Raw genomic sequence first — 24,127 nt, 5'->3', positions numbered from 1 at the left:
CACACATACCCAACCCGGCTTTTGTGTCTGAATGTCTTTTGCGTGCTCACAACCCAGGGTTTCCCTGTCAAACAAACAGGGGTCACTTAATTACATGCTTAATTCTGTTTGAAGCCTAAGGCCTGGGACTTCTCCATCTATTGTGCAGATTTATGGTCTTAGTAAAAAAAAAAAAGAGATTCCCTGACCAAATGCCTTCTTGAGAGATTTCTATCATCTTTCTTCAAAATAATTTGACACCTCTGTTTATTGGCAGGAAGACAATACCAGCTACACAGCACTTCCTCTTAGGTCTAGTGAACATACATCTCCTTTACAATCTAAAGCCCCAAAAGCAACCTGATTACAAGTTTGAAATTTATCAAACAGTATGAAAGAATATTTTTGATAGAGAATATATATTGATACAACACAATTTACAATTTGAATAATATCATATTTCATATTTTTGGATCACCTAACATAATGACTCACATAAAATAGTTTGTTTCTATCGATGGCCACCCATATGTTTGCCATTTTTGGCAACCATCAATGGAGAGCACACCGATAGCCATCTCTATTTATGACTGACATTCTCAGGTCACCAAACATAGCTTCTGAAAAATCTGTAGGGAGATTGCCACAAATACGTTAAGCACACCTCAATTTCAGACTTTCCTTGGACACCATCACTTCCAGACCAGGTTCAAACAGGATGTTCATTTGTTTCCAGTTCTGTCATCTGTCAGTATCATTCATCTTGCTAAAGCTTGTATAGTCTGAACATTCATCATCTGATAACACTCATTTTTGCTACTGTGCCAAAATTCAAGACATTGTCACTAAGAATAGATATTTTACTGCCCTATTTCTGTGGATCTGCTCATTCTAATGTGACATTCATTAAAAAGACTATTCTGTTATGTCTGGATTTTATTGTGACTTTTGTTTGTATATTGCAACATAATTTTAACCAATACATTTCCTGTTTAGTTTTTAAAATAAATGTTTTGTAATATTATGTTGAATTATTTATAGAATACAGAATACATGCTGCAAGGGTAGGTGCAGGGGTGTCTTAAGAGAGGAGGGGACCCATGTACAGCCTCCATCGTAGACCCCCTCCTCTCTGGCATCAAGTAAAGTCTGATATAATGTGCCCACACCTTTTTCAAGAAGACAACTCCAGTGTGCATGCATAAATCACTCAGAAATGGCTTCAGTGGCAAGTGATTTGTGACCGCACTGCAGGGGCACCACTGCAGGACTCCGGAAACCAGTCTTTGAGTTGGTTTGCCAGATTTTGGTTTTCATTTACAAAAAAAATAAAAAAAATAGATAAAATACATAAAATATTTAAAAACTATTATACCTTCAGAAAAAGGAAAAAACATTTTTTTAGGTGAGTAAATTATTTGAATCAATAAGAATAGGTATTGTGACGTACCACCATGATACTTGTGCAATTCACATGATGAAGCATCAAGAAAGCCAGTGACTCCTATTGCTCCTGATCACCATCAAGCAGCACTCCAGAGACTTCAACAGAAAGAAACGGTAGGTAAGAAGTGAAAAAGAAGGTAGTGAAGGGAGAACTTGCAAGTTAAGAGGAACAGTGGGTAGTAAGGGACATGGAAAAAGGTGGGTGGTGAGTGCAAATGGAAGCATTAGGCAGGGGGATAGATAAAAAGTAAAGGGAGACAAGCACACAAATGGAAAAATGACAAACACAGACAGGAGACATGACATACATTCTGGGGGGGAGTGGGTAATATACATAGCTAAAAGCTGACCTAAATGGGGAGTGACACTGGTGGAGATTCAGAGGTAAGCAAGTGATTAAACTATGAAGGAGGAAAAGCAGAGTTAAGTATACATATCATAGATATAGGTAGAGCTGTGACTCCTAGAGAGACAAAATGGCACATTAATGAATATGCTCCTGCTGTTACCCCTTCATCTGCTCTCTCATGCCAGGTATCAGGGGACATTCCCAGTAGCCAGTCACAGAATTTTAAAAAGAGGAAATCATGAGTCTGGGTGCAAGCAACACTCACACTACACTCCTTTTCACAAATACAGTAGAATGCAGCACAATCTTCTAAATCACTACTTAAGGTTTTATTACTCAATTATTTGCAATATACAGTACACGCCCAAATAATACCCATATAGCTTCAATCTATTGTTAGAAGCAGATCCTATAAAGTACTGTAAAATGTGTAGGTTGCAACATTTATATTATAGAAATACAATTGCAACAGTTTTGTTTCAACACTGGGAAAACAAAATGAAGACTGTCACTGAGAAAAAAAGTAAAATAGTTTTCTAGGGCTATTTCTTCAATGATATCATGTAATTATTTACTAAGAATTCATCTCAGATAATTGACATTTATTTGATTGAAACAGCAGGGTACTCTCCATCACTATAGGTTGAGACCATATGGACAAACAATGTGAGTAAGGATAATGTTTGTTGGCTGAGAGTGTCAATGTGTTTATAGATTATTCACAAGACTCTAGGGATTCCAGTATTGTGATGTTTATCCAAATTAGAATCAGATTAATTGATCTAACCTAATGGAAAGACAATGTTTATCAAATTATTGTTCATTTCACCACACGATCTTGCAGTGTCATTATTCTTTTGGCTTAGAAAAATAAATTAAAATGTTTTTTTATCACATCTGCTCAGAAGTCTTATAATAATGCTGATTCCTGCACTAAAGAGTTTGTAAAATTTAGGACTGCAAATGTGACCAATAAATCAAAACTATTTTTTTAAAATGATTCTTATTTGGATAAGGATATTCAAGCTTCCCATTTTTTTTCTTTTTGCTATCTTAAAAACTTCCTTAAAAAAATGCTATGTAGTAAAAATGATTTTGTTATTTAAATATGCAAGAATTCATTAATTATTACATTAAACATCTTGAATTCACAAACATATTCACTGGTGATAAATTAAATTTTCACCAGGTGAAAAGGATTTCTGATCAGAGAGAACATGTTCAGGCAGCAGACAAAAAAAAAACAAATAAGGAAACACTATTAAAATGTTTTATAACCGGGCAGCCACGTTTGGACAGAAAGGCCTGTCTGATGCATTGCAGTATTAAGTCTTCCTTTGTGGTGGAATCAGCCTTCAATAAGGAACTTCATTCAATGGAAGCTTGGTTGATGAGATGAAATTTGCTGTCTCAGCTGCTGTTCCACAATACCATACTGCAAATGTTTAATTGGATCCAGATCTGGTGACAAAGAAGACCATGATACATTACATGGATGATACTAATGCCATGATCAGCAAAAATTAAGACACATGCTATGCTGTCGGTAGCATTGTAATTCTGGAAGATACCTCTTCTATCATGAAATAATTGCTAAAATGTGGGATCACCAATATCCCCCCATACCATTAGGATTCAATTAACTTTGCCTTCTAAGGATATTACTGCAACCCAGCAATACTGGAAAATATAGCTTACAGCACAGCAGAAATACAAAATCACTTCTGTGTTTCAATCATGAAATATGATTCATTTATCCATATCACCTGATTCTACTGTTTGCACTACTAAACTCACAGAAAGGGGGCGTGGCCTGGCTCTGCTGTGAGTGGACGTGCAGCCCTGGAGCTCCTGAGTGTATGGCTCCTTTATATTTATATTTCTCTCCTCTCCCCTCCCTACTGCTCCATAATCTACCCTAAGCTGCCTGACTCCACACGGAGTACATTTTGTGAGACCCGCGGGATCGGGGAGTGTCTCTAAACACTCCTGTGGATTGCGGTCCTCTCACCCATCTGAAACTGGGGACTGCAGTTGGAGGGTGACCCGGACCAGACTTCCAGACACGAGTCGATCATGCCGCGACTCCTCCGGCTGGCTCCTCCTGCACACCGCTGACCCTTGGAGTGTCCCTGTGCTCCCCTGTGCCTGTGCCTCCTTCCCCTACCTCTGTGATCACTCAGAAATTGGAGAGCAGCGTGTGGGACTCGGCCTGAGGGGGACCTGGCAGCGAGCGGCGGCCATCTTCGATCCTACGGGAGAAGTAAGTGCCGTGACCTGCATCCTCCACTCCCTCGGACTACCGCTCATGGGTCCCCTCTCTCAGTGATGCATCCTCCTGCTCTGCCCGCTCCCCTGCTACTGCTCCGTACATCGTTCCGGCGGGTGGTTATGGGTGTGTGCTGGCTGCTTCCTCCCTCAGCTCCCCAGAGCATATTACTGCTGTGATTGGTGCTGCTCCCCTGGTGTGTTAAGGGGCTAGATTCGTCTACCTCTTCCCAGAGCTGGGGCCTTTTCGAGGAGCTGCTGCTGTGCCCTGATCTCTGTCCCTCTGCGGCCCTGCTTTGGTTGTTTAATGTATGCCCTCCCTCCACACACTCCCACAACCTGGTGGCCATCTTCATACTGCTGCTGATAGCTGGGAGGCTGAAACCTGATGAGAGGGCCCTGGCACTGGATGCCATATCGCACACTGGGAGTCTGAACTTCTATTGTTTGCACTATCCCCTTCCTGTACAACTCTGTGCCTCAGTATTTTTCTGCTCCACTGAGCCTGATTTGAATTCTACAGTCAGCTGAGCCATGGCCCCCTGAGTCACTCAAACACTATGGGGCTTGGTGGTTGATGGCGTACCCCAGGAATCTCTCCATGCAATGGAGATGCCATAACCTAGACATGAAATGCTAACAGTCTACTGATGTGACTTTCCCCTGTTTCACTGTATATCGCTATACATTACATTTGCTGATGGGGAAAACTAATAAAGGGGTGCAAACTCCTGCAGCTAAGAACTCTGATGACAAATCTCTACAACCTAATCTATTTCGATATCTTCAGCTGGAAATCAATAGCGAAGACACACGTTCATCGTCCTCGATGTTCAATTCTCCTGGCAACACCGCGAAGATGGTTGGGGCTGACCCTCCACCGCTGGATACTGGCAGTAATGCCTCCATGGCTGACATCTTAACCTACTTGCGTTCCCTTCCTACTAAAAAGATTTACCTACCAAAAGAGACTTTCTGGATCTGGAACAAAAGATACGTGACACTGTCAAATCTGAGATTTCCGTCCTCCAGGTCGATATTTCTCAAATGTCCCATCGAGTTTCAGACATGGAGGATCAGGTAGACGAGGTCTCCTCATTCTAATGGAAACTCTGTGACACTGTCGCCCTTCAGGCTCAGGAATTGAAGGCGTTATGGCGGCGTCAAGATGACCTTGACAACAGAGGTATTCTGGGGTTACAGGAGGACATATAAGGTTCAGGTATAATTGACGCCCTCACTAAGATATTTAATGAGATTATAGATGCTCAACCGGACAATGTTATCCTGTTCGATAGGGCTCACAGGGCAAAGGCCTTTCTTCTGAGGGTCCTAGAGACGTCATTTGCCGCCTTCATTATTATCATATCAAAGAGGAGATTCTGGCTAAAGCCCGCAAATTGGAGCGATTAGAATTCAACTATACGGTAATTCATGTTTTGGCAAACACTCCAGCAGTGTAGCTCTCTCAAGCAAGAGAGCGCAAATAGTAAAGTATAAAGACAATTTATTATCATAAAAAAAACAATTGGTATATTATTAAAACATTACTTGTGTAATAATGAAACCACATCAGATGACTTAAACCATTGTATGTACCAGCGCACTGATATCCATAAACAGTCCCAGTTTGAACGTATTTACTCATGTCCAAGAATTCCTAAATGGACAAAATGTGAATAAATGTCCAGGACCAATTAATGGCTCACTGAATTAGCCACGTTAGAGCATTTTTGTATAGATGATGCAACTTATTGTAAGTGCCAGCTTTTTTGATATAGTAGAAACATGTGCCAAAGTGAAGCTTCACACTCCGCTGGAAATGAATTTAACAATCCTCCTCATCCATATAATGCAGTCACAACCCCCGCTGTTATTAAATACAGTGTCTCACCCCTGTTGTCTTTTGTTGCTGCCATCTCCTAAGCTCCGGACGGTGCGACCGTGGCCGTATCAAATACGGGGAGACGCTGCCAAGCCCTATAGCACAAGGGCTAAGGCAACAATGAAGACGGCAGTGAAGGAGATGGTAAGTCCCAAGCTGGGACGGAGCAGCTGTGAGCAGCACGGGCGAACTGCAGGTGATCTGTCCCAGGCTGGGACGAAGCGGCTGAGAGCAACACAGGTGGTCTGCAGGATGATGAATCCCAAGCTGGGACAGGGCGGCTATAGGCGGCACGGGTAGTCTGCACGGTGGCTAAACCAGGATGAATGGAGCTGGCCAAACAATGGGTGATGTGGCTCACACCTTTATACGTTTCTCCGACGTAAACAGTTGTCAGTTTCCTCAGAAGGTATTCCTGATGCTTGAGGGTCCAAAGTATTTAAGGACATTATCCACCAATAAGTGCTGATTTTTCCTGCATGTTAATTATCGGCAGGTGCTCCCTTTTCCTGCATATCAATCCTATACAGGTGTGCCTCAAGGATTTGGATTTAAATGTGTGGTTTACATTATATCCATGGTTCAACAGTACAAATATTTCCATCCAATGCATATTGCATATATAAAATTGTACATATAACCATCTAAAAGAACTATAAATAAAATACAAGATGGAAAGATATTTACATATTAAGTAATAATATGAGCATCATGGATAGAGACAATATCAGTTTAAATGGGTCTTTTATCAGGGTTAAGTATAACCTCCAGCATTCTTATTACATGTGGAGCCGCTGTGGCTTAATACACTAATAGCAGGTACCATTCAACACTGAAGTCCGGGTTCGAATCTTGCTCAGGAATAATTTTTTGCTAATTTAGATTTTATCCACGTTTCATTTTGGTTGTTATTATAATTTGAATATTATTTTTTTATTTTAATTACTGCTGTTATACCCAACCCTGAATTTAGCCCAACATCATTTTAGCATCAATTACTACATTTATTACAAATAATGAATAGAAGAGATATAAAAGGATATGATTAATAGTTACACTCCTATTATATAGATGCAGAAATAGTTAAATACATTATCCTTTAGCATATAAATTTCAAATACTAGCATAACTATCCGAAAAAAGGGATGTATATTAGATGGATGACGTTAATCTAAACATTTCATACATGAATGACTAAATCTGCGTTAATGGTAGGGTATATAGTAATAGATCCAATACTAGTCCTTCATAACCAGATAAAAGATAATGCAGACTCAGTATACACAGAAGAATATATCTAGATGATATTAGAGTTAATAGAGGAAGACATCCTAATGATAAGTTTATTAAACGAATAATGAAAAAAAAAAATATGTATATAAATGCTCACATCTAAAGCCCAGTGCCCTTAATAAATTGCCCAAGGAGGCAGCTTACCACTACTGGGCTAATATATATGAGACTCAAATATAATTTCATTCAATGCAGTCGTTAAGACCTTTGGGAAAAAGAGTCCCGAAGGTGTATATCCAGAAAGCCTCACGTTTACAGAGGTGGTTGTATCTATCACCTCCTCGGGTAGTCGGTTTAACATGTTCTAAACCCTGCACTTTTATAGATTTTCTATCACCACCATGAGCTTCGGTCACATGTCTCACTAAGCTATGATGACTATAGCCTCTAAGTATATTATTTCTATGTTCTAGAAATCTTATGCATAACATGCGTGTTGTTCGGCCCACGTACTGGATACCACAGACACAGTTGATAACATATATGACATTATTGGTTTGACAATCTATAATACCTTGTACTTCAAACTGAGTCTAATATGTATGTGAATGTATGGTGGTGGCTCTATCGATGATAAATTGGCATGTAGTGCACCTCTTTCTCCTACATTTGAAACACCCAGTCGGTTTTACAAATTTTTGTAACCAAGTGTTTTTATTGGTGGCCAAGTTGGGGTCCAGAGATCTATAGTGACTAGGCGCTAGATATGTTTGTAAATTTGATGCTTTTTTGAAGGTAATGTATGGTTTTTCATCCAAAATGGTGATAAATCTGGGTTGTTGTAAATTAATATTAGATATACAATCCACATCTAATTTAGGTACCAAAAGGGATTCCCTATCTCTAGAGTGTGTTTCTATTAAAGCTTCTTCCACTAATTTAGCTGAATAGCCCTGGTCTCTAAAGGAGATGGCAAGTTCTGCAGCCTGTGTCTCAAATTGTTCTAACTGAGAAAAAATTGCGACGAATTCTGAGGTATTGGCTTTTTGGTATATTATTAAGCCATGGACGGAAGTGGCAACTTCTATAGTTCAAAAAATTATTGGTGTCAACTTCTTTACGAAAGGTAGATGTGACTAATCTATCATCGTCAATTCTAATGTCTATATCCAAAAAATTAATATGTGAAGAGTGCATAGTACTAGTGAACCATAAACCAAAATCATTAGAATTAAGATGTGTCAAAAAGGAAAACGTGGATTGTAAATCCCCATCCCAAATAGAGGACAGGTCGTCGATGTAGCGACCATAAAATGCCAGGTTCACCCCAAATGCCCCCCCCCCCCCCAATGAGGGACTCATATAGATTTGCAAAGCTTGGGGTAAACCTGGCGCCCATCACCACACCGAGGACCTGTAAATAAAATTGACCATCAATAGTGAAATAATTATGTGACAAAATGAACTAAATAGCTTCTAATATAAATTGGCAAAGTGAATCATCAATGGACTCATCAGATTTGAAATAAAATTCTGTAACCACTAGTCCTCTTTGGTAAGGTATATTACTATATAGGGATTCAACATCACATGTTAAGAACATGTAGTTCTTTTTCCACTTCACGTTCTTAATCATGTTTAGAAAGTGGGTGGAATCTCTAATATGTGATTTAAGGGTATGAACGTGTGGTTGTAAAAAGAAATCAACAAAGGCAGATAAATTAGACGTGAGGGACCCAACACCAGAAATTATAGGACGTCCAGGAGGTGTTTGGAGGGACTTGTGTATCTTGGGGAGGTGATAATATGTGGGGATAATGGGAAATTTATTGAACAAGAAAGCGTGTTCATTTTTGGATAAAGTACCATTTCTCATAGCTGTATCAAGAAAGAATTTCATTTCCAACTGATACTGAATAGTGGGATCAACCTTTAACGCTGTATAAAATTGAGTATTTTTAAGTTGCCTGAAAGCTTCCGTCAGATAATCCTTACAGTTCCACCCCCCTTGTCTGCTGCTTTTATAATTATACTACTATCCCCCATAAGACTCTTAAGGGCTGATCTCTCTCAGGGATGTAGATTATACTTCCTCTGCAATGTGGATTTGGAAGTGGCACAAAGCCCTTGAAAATCCTGTAATGCGAGATTGTAGAAGGCTTCTATATTCCCACTCATATGTTGTAAGGGATAAAATTCCGATCTCTTTTTAAATCCTGTGTCTCTCCACATATTTCTATCCACATTATAAAGTTGGATAAAAGAATCACCTAGATTACTACTCTCTTCTTCTAATTCTTACAATGCATTCAATCCTACATCATCTTCTGAGTCCAATACAATAGGGATACCTGGTGTACCTCTTTTTAAAAAAAAAATTTGGGTGAAATATCTTTTCCTGCAAAGGTCCCTGGTGTATCTATTTAATTCAATAAATAGACCAAAAAGGTCTGGTTTCTGTGCTGGGGCAAATTTAAGGCCCATTGCTATAATCGCCTTTTCGCTCTCAGTGAGAATGCGAGATGAAGGATTGAACAGACCTTTATGTCTCAACCGTTTCTTGCATTCTTGGAAACGTTTCCTTCTGCCTCCTCTGATTCCTCTAGTTCTAATTCTTTTCTCTTTGGGGTTTCTTGCTGTATTGCACTGAAGTGATTTTTGTGTTTCCAGATGGGATATACATCCTGATATAAAAAATGCCCTGAATTGGGTTTCCTGGTATTTTGTTGTACTTTGGGTCTAGCTCCCTGTTCACCCTGAAAAGTGTAGGAGTGATTCTGTTTATGGGGTGGAGTGTTAACAGGAGAATTTATTTTTATCCCATTTTTGTATGATTGTTGAGATTGCAAATCAAAGGTAGAATTCCCTCTATAGGAAGAATTTTCTCTATGAGTCTGCTGCTTATTAACGGCCTGGTGTCTGGTGTTAGACCGGGATCTGTTATTGGATCCAGCTCTATTCGACTTGACCCGAGGCCTAAATCTATCTATCTTTGGAACTCTATTGTATGTCCTAACTTGGCCTTGTTTATAGTCAAATTGATCTCTCTGGAATTTTTTATTTTTGGTGGCGATAAGAACTTGTTCATATTTTTTGATTTTACAATTAACAGTATAATCCTGATCTTTATAATCAGACCTCACACCAAAAGGTTCTAATAATTTTTGAATATTACTGACTTCTACCGAAGTAGATTGTACTTTCTCTTCCTGATGTGAGATCAATAGATCAATCAGGGAGAAGGAACATTCATCTAAGACGTTATTCCATTTTTGGGTAAGAGTTTCATCATCTTTAAAAGAACAAGATTTAAAGACTCTAAATCCTCTAGGTATAATCCTTTCATTTTTATATTTGATTAGTAGCATTTTGTCTAACCAGTGCCTCGTTTCCATTTTCAGTTAGGTTGCAAGTTTACTGAACAGCTGTTTCATATCCAGTGGATTAGCTGTTTCGTTTTCAAAATCTTTACTCATAGCCTTACTGAAAATAGAATTATGTCTCGCATTCCTATCACTTATATCTCTCCGCAATGCCATATCAATGCTGCCTGAGTATAACAGAAAAATAATAGACCAATAAAGATATTAACAAATATTCCTAAATCGGAAAATTCAATACAGGCGCTATTGATAAGAATAACCACACTAATGAATTTAACTTTTATGCGGCTCTCACGCAGTATTCTGAAATAATATACAATTTCGCTGGGGCTTCCCCTTCAATATCCAAGTTTCTCATGAAGGTCGACAGGTCATGCTACATGCGCCAGAGGACTTGGACAGTTTTTGTTCTGCATTGTCTATACCTAAACCTGTTTTAACGGATTGGACACATTCTCACCACTGTTTTAATCCTCCAATGCCTCCTGCTCCCCGTGCATCGTGGACCCTGTCGGCAATAGGAAATGGGGTATAACACGGACACCCCCGGAGGTTAGTGCTGGGACTTGATTTATATTGTTGTTCATTCTACGATTGTCAGATGGATTGCAACTTCTGGGTCATGTCCGGTCCTTGGACACAGGGCAAAGTCTCGTCTGAGGCTCAACGCCATGTATCTGGACCTTTCCCACACCAACAATACTATTTTCAGTTTTAAATGCTTAGTCATATTGCTTCCCCATGATAGCCCCCCTCCCCCCCCTTTTTTTTCTCTCCCCCTTTTTTTCCATTGTTAGGATTACTGCTTGATTTCGTACCATTTTATTGACTATTTTATGTTTTTAATTGGATAGTTATTTGTCCCTGTTGCTTTACTTGAGGTATAGGGATACTTCTATGTTGTCCTATCGGAATCCACTGTTTTTTGTATCCCCTTAGTTATATGTTGTTTTATCTATAAGAAAAAAACAGGAACTGCTTCTATAGCGCCTCAATTGCAGGAGGCTAATAATCAAATTACCCTGATATATGCGCGGCTGAAAAACACTATGTGGGTGTTTGGTTAAAGAATATAGAACAGACAAAATCAGCTGCGCAAAATATCAGGGAAGGAACAGTACAATTTTAGGAGAGCCGATGTATGTATATAAATATATTGATTTATTTTTGAAGCATAAAATAACAATAAAAGATGACATTAATTATTGGATATAAAAATGCACACCTTGACTCAGTTTATCCGTTTAAACAGACACCAAATTGTGTCGGTACTATAGATAAAAGTCCACAAATGGAGATGGAGTCCAGCTGTTTAATGGAAAGCAATGGATGGTAGTAGCCATAAAGTGAAAAGATTAGAAGTAAATGATCAGTGTAGTAGACATCCCATATTATTGAGGGAGTGATCCAGTGTTGAATATTGTTCAATTACCTCTCCTTAGATGGGCTGGTCCAAAGCCGAGCGTCCTCGGCGATGTGTCCTGCAGTGCCCACTCTGCGAATGCCGCCGGGGAGAGGGAGCCGTGGATTCACTAAAAAGTATAAGCCGTATGCTGGTTTGTCCGGCTGACAGGGAGCTGTGTGTTGGTATGAGCGGCTCGTACGGTCAGATCCGTGGCTGTTCTGGGATCACTGTGCAGATGAAAGACGGCTTGCGGGGAGTGAAAAACCCGCTGATGCTTTCAAATAGGATACCTCGGCAGGTGTGCAGACAGGAGGCGTGGCCTAACGCGTTTCGTCACGTGACCCGTGACTTTCTCAAAGGAATATACCAGCCTCAATCTAGATCCACTTTTAAAGCAGGATAATTAGTAAATTGTGTACAAGTGTGGACATTCATTAGATTTCTCCTAGTTAATCACATACATCGGCTCTCAAGGGATACAAAGCTGATACAAATATCCAGCTATACTGAATTATGATCTCAACACTTTAAAAGTACTAAAAATGTGTCTACATTAATTCAATATAATATAAAACCGCTCAAAAGATTAATCAACTTAATAATAAGTAATGATAAATAAATAGAATAAAACAACAAAATTGTGACCAAGGGACACAAAATAAAAATAATAATGGTAATAATAATAATTTAATCAGGGAATCTAACATTATATTAATTAATAAATAATTAATAAAACTATATAATAATATATGCAAATATGTGTTATGCAAATACAGATAAAAAATAAATAATAAAAGAATAATGACAATGAAAATAATAAACATAGTTCAAATTATTAGTCATGGTTAGAATCGAACCGATGACTTGAGTTTACCAACATATAGGGTAATACCACTATGCCATAGAGGCTGGGACAGAGGATCATTAACATTTGAAACATTTGGTGAATATTATAATAACATGTTTATACAGGGGTCATAGGTTATAATAGACCTCCCAGAATTAAACAATAATATTAGTACAAACATAGAAGACAAATAAAAAAAAATAATAATAACATAATAATCTGAAGAAAACAATGATCGAGATGTTAATCGCGGTTCGAACATGAGATCGAACCAGAATAACTAAGATTTTCTGACACGAGGGATAATACCACTGTGTCACGAAAACTAGAACAGGGGTTTAACAATATCTAGAGTAAGTTATAATGTCGTATTTATAGGGAATCATGGGATATAAAAATGAAATAAAATAGGTTAGATTAAAATAAAACCCTAAATAATGAATATTGACATTAGCACAAACATGGAGAGAAGGTGATAATAATAATAATCAAAGGGAGAGGGGGGGGGAAAGGGGGGAAGAGGGGGGGGGGGTTGTTTTAAAGAAAGTAGGACAATTGTTGTAGAATGGCTTAAGAATCTAATTTAATAGATTTATAGCTCATAAGATGACTTAAGGATTGAATTCAATTGACTCATTAAGTCCTTCAGGGACAAGGGTTCTGAGTTTATGGATCCAATAATTCTCCCTGAGACAAAGTCTCTTGTATCTGTCTCCCCCTCGTATGGTGGGTGATATGGTTTCAATGCCTATTAGATGAAGGTCATCAGGATTCTTCTGATGAAATTCAGAAAAATGCCGAGACACACTATGGAAAAGAAAGCCCTTTTGTATATTTTGTCGATGTTCTAGGAATCTGATCTTTAACTTACGAGTAGTTCTTCCCACATAATAAAGATTACATTTGCAAATCAAAATATATACTACATATGAACTATTGCAGTTGATGAAGGACTTAATTTCAAACTGTGTCTGGTCCAAGGAGTTGAAATATCTGCAATTGTTCTGAATGAAAGAACATGTGATGCATTTAGTAGCACCACATTTGAAGCACCCTTTAGTTCTTGTGAGCCACTGAGAGGTAGCAGGGGCAACCTGATCTCTTTTATCCGTGAAAAGACTGGGGGCTAGATGTTGTTGTAGATTGGTAGATTTCTTAAAGATAACTAATGGTGTGTCTTTCAATTCTGTTCTGAGTGTTTGATCTGTCAGTAATATAGGATAATTAGTTCGTATAATGTTCCTAATTTTTGAAGAAGCAATATTATATTGTGAAATGAAGGCTGGTTGGTTATCATCAAATTTATGAGGTTTTGTTTTATAGGTAAGAAGATCATTCCTATCCAATAAATCAGCCTTCTGTCTAGCCATTTGAATAAGGGCCATCGGGTAACCTCTATGTATAAATGATAGAGAAAGTTCGTCTGCTTGTTGTTGGTAATCAAGAAGATTACTACAATTGCGTTTAATACGCCTAAACTGACCAAAAGGAATATTATCCAACCACGGTTTATGGTGTGAACTACTATAATGTAAAAAATTGAGAGTATCGACCTCTTTCCGAAAAGTCTTGGTGGAGATTTTGCCATCAATTATAGACAAGGTTATATCGAGGAAAGAAATAGAGGATCTATGTGAAGTGCTCGTGAAGGTTAAATTAAATTCATTAGTGTTAAGCATAGAAACAATATTAGAAGAAAGTGAAATATCCCCATCAAAGATGAAAAACATGTCATCTATATACCGGCCATAGTAGACGAGGCCTGCGCCAAAGTCGCGCCCCCACACATGGGAGTCCTCGAAAGCCCCCATGTAGAGGTTGGCGAAACTCGGCGCGAACCTCGTCCCCATGGCCGTACCGAGTATCTGTAATTAATAAATTTTATTGAATATAAAAAAATTATGAGATAATATAAAAGAAATAGAGTCCAAAATAAATTGTTGTAACTCAAAATGAATAGAATTGGACTTCTTAAGGGACTCGGCTATAGATGACAGGCCCCTCTGATGTGGGATATTGGAATATAGAGCCTGTGCATCACAGGTCATAAAAAAGAATGAGCTTTTCCAATTAATTTTGGAAATAGTATTAAGAAAAGAGGTGGTGTCTTTTATATGTGATTGAAGAGATGAGGCAAGAGGCTGTAAAAAATAATCAACAAAATGTGATAAATTAGAAGTGAGGGACCCTACACCAGAAATAATAGGTCTCCCGGGGGGTGCAGTGAGTGATTTATGAATCTTAGGAAGGTGATAATATGTGGGGGTGATAGGGTGAGCAGGTATCAGATATCTAGATTCTTCCCTCGTTATGGTGCCTTTGACAGCTGCTGCTTGTACTTATAGAGTCAGAGCCTTATGAAAATCCAGTGAGGGGTTTGAGGACAATCTAGTATAGACACTGGTATCGTCCAGCTGTCTAAAAGCCTCAATTAAATAGTCATCAGTGTCCTGAATGACAATGGCCCCTCCCTTGTCTGCGGGCTTAATGACAAGGGAGGGGTCACTAGTCAATCTTTGTAGGGCCATCCTCTCTTGAACAGATAAATTCTGTCTGAATTTAAATTTCTTATGGACTTTCAAACACAGTTTATTCATATCATCCAAAGTCTTTTTATAAAAAATCTCAATGGGGGGGCTCCTATGGTGTTGCGGAAAAAATTGGGACTTATTTCTAAACATCAACTCACTCTGTAAAAATTGGGAAATCTGAAACCTCACTACTGACCAAAGGTCTCAAATTTGCCCCCTCAAAACCCCCTGCCTTCTTTAAATTATTTGTAGAATTAAATACCTATGTTCGCACTTTGGCACGCAAAAGGTATTTTGCTACGAAAAAATTGGCCCAACGTAAAATTGAGGGCACACCTATTGTTCTGGATGATCATGATAGAGTAGGTCTGGATATGTTGGAATCTTTACTTTTGGAAAGTGATCCATCCAACCAAACTGTACAGGTTTACAACCATGCACGTTCTGGTGATCGTGAGTTGATGTTTAGAAATAAGTCCCAATTTTTTCCGCAACACCATAGGAGCCCCCCCATTGAGATTTTTTATAAAAAGACTTTGGATGATATGAATAAACTGTGTTTGAAAGTCCATAAGAAATTTAAATTCAGACAGAATTTATCTGTTCAAGAGAGGATGGCCCTACAAAGATTGACTAGTGACCCCTCCCTTGTCATTAAGCCCGCCGACAAGGGAGGGGCCATTGTCATTCAGGACACTGATGACTATTTAATTGAGGCTTTTAGACAGCTGGACGATACCAGTGTCTATACTAGATTGTCCTCAAACCCCTCACTGGATTTTCATAAGGCTCTGACTCTATTAGTACAAGCAGCAGCTGTCAAAGGCACCATAACGAGGGAAGAATCTAGATATCTGATACCTGCTCACCCTATCACCCCCACATATTATCACCTTCCTAAGATTCATAAATCACTCACTGCACCCCCCGGGAGACCTATTATTTCTGGTGTAGGGTCCCTCACTTCTAATTTATCACATTTTGTTGATTATTTTTTACAGCCTCTTGCCTCATCTCTTCAATCACATATAAAAGACACCACCTCTTTTCTTAATACTATTTCCAAAATTAATTGGAAAAGCTCATTCTTTTTTATGACCTGTGATGCACAGGCTCTATATTCCAATATCCCACATCAGAGGGGCCTGTCATCTATAGCCGAGTCCCTTAAGAAGTCAAATTCTATTCATTTTGAGTTACAACAATTTATTTTGGACTCTATTTCTTTTATATTATCTCATAATTTTTTTATATTCAATAAAATTTATTATTTACAGATACTCGGTACGGCCATGGGGACGAGGTTCGCGCCGAGTTTCGCCAACCTCTACATGGGGGCTTTCGAGGACTCCCATGTGTGGGGGCGCGACTTTGGCGCGGGCCTCGTCTACTATGGCCGGTATATAGATGACATGTTTTTCATCTTTGATGGGGATATTTCACTTTCTTCTAATATTGTTTCTATGCTTAACACTAATGAATTTAATTTAACCTTCACGAGCACTTCACATAGATCCTCTATTTCTTTCCTCGATATAACCTTGTCTATAATTGATGGCAAAATCTCCACCAAGACTTTTCGGAAAGAGGTCGATACTCTCAATTTTTTCCATTATAGTAGTTCACACCATAAACCGTGGTTGGATAATATTCCTTTTGGTCAGTTTAGGCGTATTAAACGCAATTGTAGTAATCTTCTTGATTACCAACAACAAGCAGACGAACTTTCTCTATCATTTATACATAGAGGTTACCCGATGGCCCTTATTCAAATGGCTAGACAGAAGGCTGATTTATTGGATAGGAATGATCTTCTTACCTATAAAACAAAACCTCATAAATTTGATGATAACCAACCAGCCTTCATTTCACAATATAATATTGCTTCTTCAAAAATTAGGAACATTATACAAACTAATTATCCTATATTACTGACAGATCAAACACTCAGAACAGAATTGAAAGACACACCATTAGTTATCTTTAAGAAATCTACCAATCTACAACAACATCTAGCCCCCAGTCTTTTCACGGATAAAAGAGATCAGGTTGCCCCTGCTACCTCTCAGTGGCTCACAAGAACTAAAGGGTGCTTCAAATGTGGTGCTACTAAATGCATCACATGTTCTTTCATTCAGAACAATTGCAGATATTTCAACTCCTTGGACCAGACACAGTTTGAAATTAAGTCCTTCATCAACTGCAATAGTTCATATGTAGTATATATTTTGATTTGCAAATGTAATCTTTATTATGTGGGAAGAACTACTCGTAAGTTAAAGATCAGATTCCTAGAACATCGACGAAATATACAAAAGGGCTTTCTTTTCCATAGTGTGTCTCGGCATTTTTCTGAATTTCATCAGAAGAATCCTGATGACCTTCATCTAATAGGCATTGAAACCATATCACCCACCATACGAGGGGGAGACAGATACAAGAGACTTTGTCTCAGGGAGAATTATTGGATCCATAAACTCAGAACCCTTGTCCCTGAAGGACTTAATGAGTCAATTGAATTCGATCCTTAAGTCATCTTATGAGCTATGAGTCTATTAAATTAGATTCTTAAGCCATTCTACAACAATTGTCCTACTTTCTTTAAAACAACCTTCCCCCCCTCTTCTCCCCTTCCCCCCCCCCCCCTCTCCCTTTGATTATTATTATTATCACCTTCTCTCCATGTTTGTGCTAATGTCAATATTCATTATTTAGGGTTTTATTTTAATCTAACCTATTTTATTTCATTTTTATATCCCATGATTCCCTATAAATACGACATTATAACTTACTCTAGATATTGTTAAACCCCTGTTCTAGTTTTCGTGACACAGTGGTATTATCCCTCGTGTCAGAAAATCTTAGTTATTCCGGTTCGATCTCATGTTCGAACCGCGATTAACATCTCGATCATTGTTTTCTTCAGATTATTATGTTATTATTTTATTTTTTTATTTGTCTTCTATGTTTGTACTAATATTATTGTTTAATTCTGGGAGGTCTATTATAACCTATGACCCCTGTATAAACATGTTATTATAATATTCACCAAATGTTTCAAATGTTAATGATCCTCTGTCCCAGCCTCTATGGCATAGTGGTATTACCCTATATGTTGGTAAACTCAAGTCATCGGTTCGATTCTAACCATGACTAATAATTTGAACTATGTTTATTATTTTCATTGTCATTATTCTTTTATTATTTATTTTTTATCTGTATTTGCATAACACATATTTGCATATATTATTATATAGTTTTATTAATTATTTATTAATTAATATAATGTTAGATTCCCTGATTAAATTATTATTATTACCATTATTATTTTTATTTTGTGTCCCTTGGTCACAATTTTGTTGTTTTATTCTATTTATTTATCATTACTTATTATTAAGTTGATTAATCTTTTGAGCGGTTTTATATTATATTGAATTAATGTAGACACATTTTTAGTACTTTTAAAGTGTTGAGATCATAATTCAGTATAGCTGGATATTTGTATCAGCTTTGTATCCCTTGAGAGCCGATGTATGTGATTAACTAGGAGAAATCTAATGAATGTCCACACTTGTACACAATTTACTAATTATCCTGCTTTAAAAGTGGATCTAGATTGAGGCTGGTATATTCCTTTGAGAAAGTCACGGGTCACGTGACGAAACGCGTTAGGCCACGCCTCCTGTCTGCACACCTGCCGAGGTATCCTATTTGAAAGCATCAGCGGGTTTTTCACTCCCCGCAAGCCGTCTTTCATCTGCACAGTGATCCCAGAACAGCCACGGATCTGACCGTACGAGCCGCTCATACCAACACACAGCTCCCTGTCAGCCGGACAAACCAGCATACGGCTTATACTTTTTAGTGAATCCACGGCTCCCTCTCCCCGGCGGCATTCGCAAAGTGGGCACTGCAGGACACATCGCCGAGGACGCTCGGCTTTGGACCAGCCCATCTAAGGAGAGGTAATTAAACAATATTCAACACTGGATCACTCCCTCAATAATATGGGATGTCTACTACACTGATCATTTACTTCTAATCTTTTCACCTTACGGCTACTACCATCCATTGCTTTCCATTAAACAGCTGGACTCCATCTCCATTTGTGGACTTTTATCTATAGTACCGACACAATTTGGTGTCTGTTTAAACGGATAAACTGAGTCAAGGTGTGCATTTTTATATCCAATAATTAATGTCATCTTTTATTGTTATTTTATGCTTCAAAAATAAATCAATATATTTATATACATACATCGGCTCTCCTAAAATTGTACTGTTCTTTCCCTGATATTTTGCACAGCTGATTTTGTCTGTTCTATGTTGTTTTATCTATGTTTCTGGATTGCGCTGTTGCTACTATGCCCCAGTTGGGTCTGACCGCCTGCCAGTTCTGGCTCTTAAGTCGTGGGTATAAGTCCCCTACGGCTTAAGGGTGGTGAACTTGCCATTTACAAGATATATTGATAATGCTATATAATTTTATGTTTTTTCTTGCATTAGAACTTTTTTTGTTCTTATCCTTTTTGTTCTTTCTTTCTTTTTCTCTTTTCTTTGTTCTTCTTTTCACCATCACGGCCCAGTGTTTCCGATACGGTCTGACCTTGGGCCCCCCTCCCATGCTCGGTAAGTCGATGTTGCTTCTGATATTCGCTGTACGATGTACACTCAAATTTTCCAATGTCTTCTGCCCTTAGGATGTGCTCCTTAAACGTGAAGGGGCTTAATATCCCTGAAAAAAAGTCTAACTTATTACGAGAACTCTGGGCTGAATGCATAGAAGTTGCATTTATCCAAGAGATGCATTTTAAATGTCTGACCTCCCCTAAATAGGGAAATTATTATTACTCACAGGTATTTTGCAACAATAACCCTCTCAGTAAGTCCCTAGGGGTTGCAATCTTATTTTCACGTCGGCTCCCGATTACGGATATTTCTCATGTTGTTCTGGAGGAAGGTCAATGTCAGGTTCTTAAATGTACAATTTATAACTAGGTTTAGATGCTTGTTAATGTATATGCTCCTAATCAAAACCAAGATATTGCGACTATTGGAACCTATTAAAGAGGGCTGGTCGATAGACCCTAGGATTGATTGTTTTCCTTTATTGACTAGACGACAGACCCGTGATCACCGCCGGGTTAGCCGACTTCTTTGTGAGTTCCAGTTTATGGACTTATGGAGAACTCGGCATCCGACAGAAAAGGGTTACACTTTCTTTTCCTCCCCTCACACTATGTATTCCCATCCGGACTATTTTCTAGTTGAGCATAGATTTCTTCACATTTTTCCTTTAAGCGCAATCGGTCATATCACATGGTCTGACCATGCTCCGGTATATGTGTCTGTTGATTTAGCTTCGGCCCCTAAAAACCTATGGTCATGGCGGTTTAATAACTTATTGATCTTGAATCCCCGCTTAAAGACCGTTCTTGCCTCCGCTATCTCGGATTATAACGATACTCCAGATGTTAATGCAGTCACGATCTGGGAAGCACATAAATGTGTGATTCGGGGGTAGATGTATACAGCTTGCCTCTAAACTTAAAAAGGAGTGAATGGCACAGAGACTGTGGCTCATTGACCGGATAGCAACCTTGGAGGCCTTGCATCAATCTTCCCTTGATGCTGGAGTCTTTATAGAGTTAACTGAATCCCGCCAGGCCCTTAATAAATTCTTATAGGATAAATTTAAGTTGGGAATAACTAAATGTCATCATAAATTTTACCTTTGGGGTAACAAACCCGGTGCTCTGCTTGCTCTGGCATTGAGGGCCCAGAGAGTGCAGTCCTATGTTCATTCTATCAATAAGGCAGGGGGACGTACTGCATATACACTACCTCGGATTGCTCATTCTTTTCAAAGATATTATGATTCCCTTTATAATCTTAGAAAAGATCAGTCTCCCCAAACTACCTGTGATTTAAAGGTACTGATACAGAGATACCCTGTAGAGGTTGATTTTCCAAGATTTACTGATGCTGATCTAGATACTCTGGATCAGCCCTTTACTATTGAAGAACTAGAAGCGGCGCTGGCAGCAACGCCAACTGGAAAAAGCCCAGGCCCGGATGGCTTCTCTGTTGGCTACTATAAAACCTTTAAACAATCTTTACTTCCTCTATTCTTGAAAGTGTGTAATTCTATGTCTGCCGAGACAGGATTCTCTCCGCAGGCCCTTGAAGCACATATAACCGTGATTCCGAAGGTGGGTAAGGACCCTGCCCAGTGCTGGAGTTACAGGCCTATTTCCCTTCTGAACTGCGATATCAAACTTTTTGCTAAACTGCTTGGAGGTCGCTTGGGCCGCCTTCTCCCGTCGGTGGTGCATGGGGACCAGGTGGGATTCATATTGGGTAGAGAGGCTAAAGATAGTACATCCAAAGTTATTGATCTTATTCATCTTGCTTGGACTGGGTCCTCCCATATGGTCCTTCTGTCCACCGATGCAGAGAAGGCTTTTGATAGGATCAATTGGCAGTTCATGGAGGGCCTTCTCGGGCACATAGGTCTGGGTCCAAACTTCCTTAGTCGTATTTTGACTCTATATAGATCTCCATCGGCTAGGGTTCGAGTGACCGGTGCCCTCTCAGACCCCTTTCTAATACGTAATGGCACGAGGCAGGGATGTCCATTGTCCCCGCTTATATTTGTCCTCTGTATGGAGGCTCTGGCAAGAGCTATTTGGGCCAATCCGAACATTCATGGGGAGCGGGCTGGAAATAGTGACCATAAATTGGCACTATATGTAGATGACCTTTTGGCCACCCTGACGGACCCTGTAACTTCCCTCCAGGCTCTCATGTAAGAATTCCATAGGTATAATTTGCTATCCAATTTTAAGATAAACTTCACCAAATCGATTGCCTTGAACATTTCCATCCCCACTCGTGTACTTGAGGGAATCCGGGACTCGTTCCCGTTTCAGTGGCATCCTACCCAGCTAAAGTATTTGGGAATTATTTTGACTAAAGAAATCACTGATTTATATTGTTTAAATTTTCTCCCTTTGCTACATAGGATTACTAAAGACTTTAATAAATGGTCTACACTTCCACTTACTTGGTTGGGTAGAATTAACACGGTAAAAATGACAATTCTCCCTAAAGTTTTATATTTATTCCGAACTTTGCCAATTGCGGTACCTACTTCCTTTTTTACCACGTTGCAGTCCTCTGTTGGTCATTTTATTTGGGGACAATGGGGACACCGACTTTCTCAATCCACATTGACCCGTACTCGCACTTACGGGGGACTGCAACTGTCTCATTTTCTCAGTTATTACCACGCAGTACATTTTTCCAGAATTATAGAAATGTCTAGATTCCCCTCCTCTAAGCAATGGCCACTCATTGCAGAAGCAGCTGCAGGTACCCCCTCACACATTCTTCACTGGCTTCAAAAAATTCCATGTGTGAAACATCCTACCCTTGACCCGACCCTTAAGTTATGGAAGAAATATAGACATATGGACCTCTTTAGCCCGAGCCCTTCATTGACGACACCTTTACTGTTTAACCCGGACTTACCGTCTAGTCCCCTTTCCTTGTCTCCTTTATCTGTTTGGGCTAAAGCTGGGATTTCTCATCTGAGCCACCTGATAGGTTCAGCCGGACTCCACTCCTTTGCAGACTTGCAACAAACCTATGGTTTACCGCCCAACTCTTTCTGGGCTTATCTACAAATTCGGCATTATTCAGCTACAATGCCGTCTCGTGTGGTGGGGTGGAAGCCGATGACTTTCAAATCCTTCTGTTTTTCTGACAATCCACCACAACATCTCATATCTTTACTATACCGACACTGTCTTACTAGTACTCCTTCCCGACCCCTGACATTTGTTATGGCCTGGCATAAGGATATGGGTAAAGAGTTGACCTCTGAACAATGGTCCCATATTTTTCAGTTTACTTTTGCTAGCTTGCCTAAATACTAGAGACACAGTATATGATTGTTTCGAGATGGTATCGATGTCTAGACCGGGTTCACCAGATGTTTCCGAGTGTGTTTGTTGGAGGTGTGGCCAATCTCATGGCACTCCATGCCATATTTGGTGGCAGTGCCCGGGGTTGACTGCCTTCTGGCAGCAAGACCAATCTATCACTAGGCGTATTACAGGATTCCCAGTGCCAGAGACTCTTGAGTTCTAGTTACTTAACCTAATAGATATGCCCCTATCCCAATTCAAAAACTCTCTATTGCGGCACTTAATGAATGCTGCTAGGGCCACCATTCCGTGCTTTTGGAGGTCTCATATACCGCCTCCTATTTCTAAATGGTTTCAGAGAATAGACCTCTACATGGTCATGGAAGACCTGACATTATCTTCCGAATGAACCGCGTCACGGTTCACAGCCACCTGGTTCGATTGGCTTCAATTTAAGGAAATGCAGGAATACTGGCCCTATATGTTACTTTCTCCCTCCACGGCACCTTAAGGTCGTGACGGTGTTGCCAGTTTTTCTCTCTTTTCCTTTTTCTTTTTCCTGGTTCCTCTCTGTTCTATTTTTCTTCTGATCTTTATTAATAACTATAGGACAATACAGATTAATGTCTCCAGCTCGGTAGACTACAGATTATTTACAGTGTCTTCATATTCTGTATTGTTGGATAACAATTGAAATGTCAGTTCTTATTACTACAATTTTTTGTATTGTCTAATATGTTCTTAAGCTGTATACTGTTATTTATTTATTAATAAAACAGAATTTGCATAAACTTACAGACATGCAGATGTACAGTATTAATAGATTACCAGGTGTGATAAGAGACTTATTTACTGCAACCTGACTATTAT

Source organism: Pseudophryne corroboree, chromosome 4 (assembly GCF_028390025.1).
Source record: "Pseudophryne corroboree isolate aPseCor3 chromosome 4, aPseCor3.hap2, whole genome shotgun sequence".
Taxonomy (NCBI): Eukaryota; Metazoa; Chordata; class Amphibia; order Anura; family Myobatrachidae; genus Pseudophryne; species Pseudophryne corroboree.
The sequence above is the reverse complement of the archived record's forward strand: the minus strand, read 5'-3'. Positions refer to the sequence as shown.